Source organism: Pseudonaja textilis, chromosome 3, assembly GCF_049901715.1.
Source record: "Pseudonaja textilis isolate UNSWEBS1 chromosome 3, rPseTex1.2, whole genome shotgun sequence".
Lineage (NCBI taxonomy): Eukaryota > Metazoa > Chordata > Lepidosauria > Squamata > Elapidae > Pseudonaja > Pseudonaja textilis.
The window spans coordinates 21,302,328-21,309,922 of NC_141992.1; positions in this window are offsets into that span (position 1 = coordinate 21,302,328).

Consider the following 7,595-nt stretch of genomic DNA (forward strand, 5'->3'; position numbering starts at 1 on the left):
AAAGAAGGCATGTGTGTGTGTGTGGTGGTGGTGGGGGTTGTTAATAGGAATCTACTAAAAGATTGCAAAGAATTTCTCACTCCCATTTACTAATTTGCAAGAAAGGGGGGTGGGATTCCCTATCTTGCCAAAATGAGAAATGTTTGGGAGATAACCAGAGGTTGTGCTTCTAAACAAATTCTTGGGCTCTGATCTGAAGTTGTAGGCATGTCTTTTGTATCTGATTCTATCCATCTTGAGTTCTAATTTAAAAAATAATATGATAGATCCCAGAGGGCTGAAACTAAGGGGTTTAGCTAAGGGGTTTCCTTTTTTTTTTTCCCCCACAAGAAGCTTAAGTCTGTTTGAAATGAACTTGGTGCTTATAGTTTTGTGGGCAGAGAAGAGAAATCAGCCTTATTTCAGCCCTATTTATTTTTACCCCAGCATCTGCTCCCAGAAGATGCTCAATGCTTCCCCAGGAAGAGGAAGAAAGCTTTTCTGAAACTCAGAAAAGCACTCTGGTTTCCAGTCAAAGCTCTGGTTTGGTGTCACATTTTGTGCCCGCCTCCCTCAGACTCCCTCAGAAGCCACCAGCTGGCAGCAGAGATTCAGCAGCCTACTTAATTGGGCCCTTTCGTCTAACTAACCAGAAGCATCTGAGATTCTTCTCTCTTAATTAAAGATTGCATAAGCCTTACAGAAGACTACGAATCAGATTTTGTTCTCTATCTAATTTGACACTGCTTTTCTAAGGGGAAAAATATGGCAACGTCTATCATTCTGGCTTTGTGGAGTGGTGTAAATACTTATAGTTTTAGATTCTTTTAAAAAATCCCGCCTTCACTGTTGTTTTAAACAAATAATTCACAACAGCAAACATATTCTTAATGCTCCTTCCTCCTCCTATTTTCCCCACAACAACAAGTCTGACAGGTGGGATGAGTTAACAGAGAGCCCAAAGTCACCCAGCTGGCTTTCATAGCTAAGACAGGACTAGAATTCAAGGTCTCCTGGTCTCTACTCCCGGGACCTTCACAACCAAATCAGTGTTTCTCAATCTTAGCAACTTTAAAATATGTGGACTTCAATTCTCAGAATTCCCAACATTGTACTAAACCAAACTGAATTCATTGTAACCCAGCCTGGAGCCAGTAAAACATTTAGCTAGACTAAGGACAGTCAACTTGTCCCAGATGCAGATGGTCAAACTTGCGCAGCTTATGAATTGGAACATAAGAAACAGCCTTAGAATTTTCAATCCCCTGCCTCAAAGTTATCTATCCTGATTGACATTGTCCTTCTGGAAGTTTTGGAAGTTTTTCTCTACTCTGTCTAGTAGCCAAACAATGGGCCTGAGAGATTTTGCATGGAAGATACATGCTGTGACACCATTCTTTTTTCTCAAAAGGAACATGGCCTGTAAGCTATGTACCGGCAAGGCAGGTGCCTGTTTCTCCAACCTCTTCTGAAATTTTTGGAGATCCAAGTCAATCACAAAGTGGATTTAACTTCAACCTTTTGTTGGGCTTAGTTACCAAGAACTCATCAAACGATGTGTTAGGCAGCTTTTCTTGCTGCATCCTGAAGTGAACACACACTTTGGCTCCTTATGTCCAAACCTAAATAAGAGAGGAATTTTAAAGTTCTCTTTTTAAAGATTTCTCTGGTCCTCAGGCTGAGCTGGATTGTGTCTCTCCATTTTCAGATTTCTACATGCTATGGAGGTTGCGTGACAATTTTAATACCCTCTTGAGGCCCTTGTGCAGTAAGGCAATCCAGATTCCCCAGGCCTGTTTGAAGTGACCTGCCCTTCTGCGCAGGCTGCATGCATTTCTTTATCCTTGGCCAGCAGAGTGATAACTAGGTAAACACATGACTCAACCAACCCCAAGCAGGCCTAATCCCTGAAAGAAATCTGGCCTTGGGCTGAAGCACCACCCTCTTCAAGAGTCTTTATCTTTCTTAACTGTCTGTTGCTGCCTTAAGCTCTATTGATCGCTTCAGTGCCCATCACCCTATTGGCCACTGTCTGGAGGTGATGGGATTTGTAATTCAAAGATATCAGATAACATGAAGTTGGGAAATGGAATGGCTTCCTTTGTGCTTCAGTGATTTTGTTGAGCAGTGGAAAGAATGATTGACAGGGAGGCTAGTGGCATTGATCAATTCTGGTGACAGAATTCACATCTTCACCTGTAATACTCAACTAGCCTTCCCCAGCACAACAGCCCTCTAAACTGTCTAGGATTCCATCTCTCAATCTTCATGGTCAAAGTCACAAAGTTGGCAAAGTCTAGGAAAAGGCATTTCAACACCCCTGCCCTCAATACAACAAGACAGTCTTCAGAGGTTGAGATGAACATGCCTTCTGTTGAGATATTTAAGCCAAAATTGAATGGCCATTGTCAACAACCCTGTTATTGCATATTGCAGTGAGCTAGGATTTAGACTACATTAGCCTTCAATATGCTGCCTTGCTTATTGGCCAAATGGACAGGTCCTATCCTCCCTGGCTAGCATGTCAATTTTCTTGGTGGAATGGATTATAACAATGGCAACTGGAATCCCATTCATCAAGATTGCCCCAGGTTTGGGGATGGTTAGATTAAATGCTTTTCCATGTTGCCTTTCAATCATAACATAAGCTGAATTCATCATCATCAACCCACCCATCTGCAAGGAGTATAAATCTTTCCGCTCTCCACTATCCTGTCAGAACTGAAGAAACTTCTTGGATGAGAAGCAAAACGTCTTCAAAGAAAAACCAGACAGTCCAGTTGTCTCTTGAAAAAGCACCTTTGGGACAACCACGACCCGGATGACTGAGAATATTCATAGACATTGAACCCATCATGCTATGCTATGTATTATGCTAAGTCACAATACAGTTGATCTGATTTTTTGCTTATTATTTATAACCATTGTGGTTTATTTAACCAATCATTATTTTATTTATGCTTTATTGAACTAAAAACCATGGCTTATAATCAAATATGAATTGAGCCTACACTTCAAATCTAGTGTAAAGGAATCCTTATTTTCCTGATTTAGTCTCTAAGTAGAAAATTCCCTTCCCCACCATTCCCTTCTCCACCCACCCTACCCTACCCTTTCTCTACATTGATGAAGGCAGCTGCATATAAGGTTTAGCACAGTCTTTTACCATGTGGAAATTGGATATGAGTAAATCCTCCTTCCTGTGAAAAATGGAAATTATTGACAGTGGCAGCTTTTCTAAGGGGAACTGAAAAAAAGGAAGAAGAAGCAGAATTCAGTCAGCAAATTGTCTTTTCATTAAAAAAAGTTTTTAAAATCTGCCCATCTTTCCTGTGGCAGCAGCAGGTGGAAAGAACACTATAAAAACTATGTCACGATTATATAAACTCAGATGGGAGGGAGACAGGGTACAAAAAGGATTGGATCTATGTTGTCACCTAAAGGAACTAACAAAACTTATCTGAGTGCAAAGCACCTGAGGACCATCAAGTCATTTGAGTGCAGGGGACAAGAAGAAATAATTATTATACTGGGTTGCAGAACATGATATCAATACCAGATGGCAGCAAGGATTAAATGGATTAAATGGATGTTAGCTTTCTGCTGCCATCTAGTGGATGTCTTGAACTGTGCATCCCAGATCTGATAGCCTCATGATATCAGTGTTTCTCAAACATGTGAAGTTGTCTGGACTTAAAGTTGCAAAGTTTGAGAAACACTGCATTAGACTATCTTCCTCAGATATGGCAAATGGTTGGCTTCTGTAACCGTCTGTCTCTAGTCCTGTTACTGGCATTTTATATATTAATATAATATAATATAATATAATATAATATAATATAATATAATATAATATAATATAATATAATTATATTATATATATTATATTATATTATATTATATTATATTATATTATATTATATTATATTATATTATATATATATATATATATATTATATATATATATATATTATATAATGTGTGTGTGTGTGTGTGTGTGTGTGTGTGTGTGTAGATTTTCATGGGTACAGGTATGTAGGTCTAGGTGTGTTCGGGTCTTTTCCCATGTAAGATTAAGAGTATTTTGGCAACGTTTTGGCGAGGTCCCACTCGCCATCCCCAGGCCAGTGCAAGCAGTGTGTGATCGGAGCTGCTGTCTCTCTATAAATATTGGTGGTGGGGGCTGGTGTGCTGGGCTGGTTGGATGTGCTTCTGCCTCTTGATTGGTTGATGGAGTTGATGTTGGTATAATGGGCTGTGTGATGGCCTTGTGAGTTTTGTTGTGGCGATATCCTGGATTGTGTGCTGTAATCTCCTGGGTCGTTTGTTTTGTAGTGATCTTTTTTCCATTAGCCTCCTAGTGTTTTAACGACTTGGGAAATGGTTTGTGTGATGGCCTTGCAAGTTCTTTTGTTGTGGTATCCTGGGTCCTGCGTTGTAATCTCCTCAGTCGTTTGTGTTTTGCTCTCTTTTCCATTAGCCTCCTGTGTTGTAATGGCTTAGGTAATGGGTTGTGTGATGACCTTGTGAGTTTTATTGCTGTGGTGTCCTTGGTCTTGTGCTGTGATTTCCTGGGTTGTTTGCTGTGTTGCAACTTCTTGAGTTCTTGTGGTGTAATTTCCTGAGTTTTCTGATGTGTTATCCTGAACGGGTAGCTGTGATGTAGCATTCTGGGTTTTGGTCTGGCTTCAAGTTTGGGGTCTGGGCAGCAGCAGCTTCACATGTACATGTACAAAATGCATACCACCTCTTAGAAATGATCAAAATCTACACGTGGAACAAGAAGATCTGTTTGAAAGTTTCGATGTGGTTTCACTATTCACTCAAGTCCCAATAAAAGAAACTCTCGAAATCATCAAAAATAAATACCAACCACCTAAACATCTCATGGAACTAACAGAACACTGCTTAACCAACACATATTTCATATACAAAGGACAAAGATACATGCAAATTGAAGAAGCCCCTATGGGATCATCACTGTCACCCATCATTGCAAACCTGTTCATGGAAGAATTTGAATCCAGAACCCTAGCCAATGCCACCCACAAACCCAAACTATGGTAAAGATACATCGATGACACATTTGTTATTTGGCCCCATGGAAAAGAAAACCTAAACAATTTCCTAACACACCTAAACAGCATACACCCCAAAATCAAATTCACCATGGAAACGGAAACAAACAAACAACTACAATTCCTAGATGTACTAATCTACAAAAAAAAAAAAAAACAGATGGCACACTAGGACACACCATATACCAGAAGAAAACACACACCAACCGCTACCTTAACGCCCAATCCCACCACCATCCAGCACAGATAAACTCCATGGCCAAAACACTAATTGCCAGAACCAAACACCTGGCAGATAAGGCACACACAAAGACTGAACTATGCACCCTGACTAAAGTACTGACAGCCAACAGCTTCCACAAAAGCAAAATCACTGGCTTGATCCACAAAAACACACAGAGACATAATGGAGACCTAGAAGATGAACAGAGTCCTGCCCTACATAAGAGGTACTACAGACAAAATCAGTAAGATACTGCACAGGCATCACATCAAGACTTCCTTCAAAACAGACAGAAAAATAGCAGCCATCCTGGGAAGAAGGCGGAGCCTCCTCACTGTCAGACTGTAGATCGCATCTCTCTAAAGCTATGGTCCGTGCTCTTTCATTGGAGACCCTGTTCATTACGATTGAGGGCTGAAGCTGCCTTGGAGGGGTGGTAGAGTAAGAGGAAGCCACAAGCCAGGTGGAGAGGAGCCACATCTCCCCTCCTGAGCTTCCCTCCCCCCAAAGATGACTGCAGCAGTTGTTTAAAATGGCCACCCCAAAGAGGAGGACTCAGCTGGATTAAGATTTGTGCAGGAGGGAAGAAAGAGGTGGATAACATCTGAACTGGGACAATTGGGCGATGCAACTAAATAAAAGTACCCCGGGATTAAGGTAACATGGAATTTTTAAGAAAAGAAAAGTGAGTGGCGAAATTACAAAGGGACAGGATAAAAGAAAGAAGAAAATATTTCTGACAGCTAAGCAGGGCTTCGAACCGGGAAAGGAAGAAGCGGAACTAAAGATTTAACTAAATTGGACTAAAATATTTTGGCAATAAACTGGCATAAAATAAAGCTGGATTTAAGATTGTCAAATAATAATAATAATAATAAAGTTTACAAATTGGAGACGACTGTGCTGGAATATTGAGGTTCAAAAAACCCTAAATAAAAAAATAGGGGAAAAAGGTGAAGACTGTATAATGGAGAGTGTCACCTTTTGCCAAAAACTTGAGCTCAAACAAAAAGGAAAACATCCTGTTTCTGAATGAACTTGTGTGGATATAACATTAAAGAAATATTGAAACAAAGTAAGAATCTTAGAAAGTGAAAGCAGAACCAGAATAAAGAAAAAAGCAAGGAAAGACTGACTGTGGGATTGATTGATGTTTTTGGTATAGACCCTGGGCTGGAATAATTGAGAACTTTAGAAAATTGAAAGAAGAAAGAAGGAAAGTAAAAGTGTTTTTTTTGTGGACTTTAACGATCATAAAATATAAGAGTGTGTAATGATGATATCTCTTTGGGAATTAAAAATGGAACTTAAAAATATGAGAGAATTACTACAGGAAAGAGGCGAATCACTTTGCTCTGTGTTAGAAAAAATGGAAATGGCGATTGAAGAACAAGAAGAAAGAGCGTCAGAAGAGGAGGAGGAGTCGACTCAAGGAGAATACATTTTAAATAGACAATTAACACAAAGAACGCTACAAAGAAGTGGGGAAAGAAGGAAGGTGAAAAAGTTGAGGCTTAAGAAGGCAATCAAAAGGGGGAATACCTGTGAAGTTGGGAAAGACAGAAAGACCCAGCAGAAAAGGGGAAAGGAAGATATTAAGAAAGAGAGGGATATAAACTGGAATGATATGGGGAAAAGAGGGGGAGGAGAAGCAGTAAGAAACAGGTTCATGAAATAAAGAAATAGTAAAATGTTGAAAAGAAATTGTTTTTTCAGAGATAATGGTTGATGAATTAAAAAGGGGATTCTGCAGGGTGACAAGGGGTAATAAGAATATTTCTGCAATTAAAAATATTCAGAAAATAGGGTAATATAGATATTGATAACTCTTATTAAAAATTAAGGAGGGGACATATGCTGCAGAATCCAAATGAAAAAGTGTAATGATTATTATTGTAACTTCTTAAAAATAATGGTTTATTGGGAATCAAGATGAGGGAATAAAGGTATATTTTAACCACTGAGGTATCACACTCAAAGCAGTAAAAGGGGGGAAACCTATACTTGTTCTTTTCTTTAGTGGTAAAACTTTTATTAATTTAGAATTTATAAAAAGAATGTGTAATGGAAAGGGAATATGACAGACTAAAGAACCAACTAAATTAATAAGTCAATATAGACTATTAAAAGCAAGGAGAGACATTGGCAACCTATTATTATTATTATTATTATTATTATTATTATTATTATTATGCAAACACATATTGTTTATCTTTATTTTTAAGATAAATATTAAAGGATTATATTTGAAATAATTGAAATGAAACAAAAAGATGTTTCAACTGAGATTAATGAAAGAGGCTAGAATTAATATG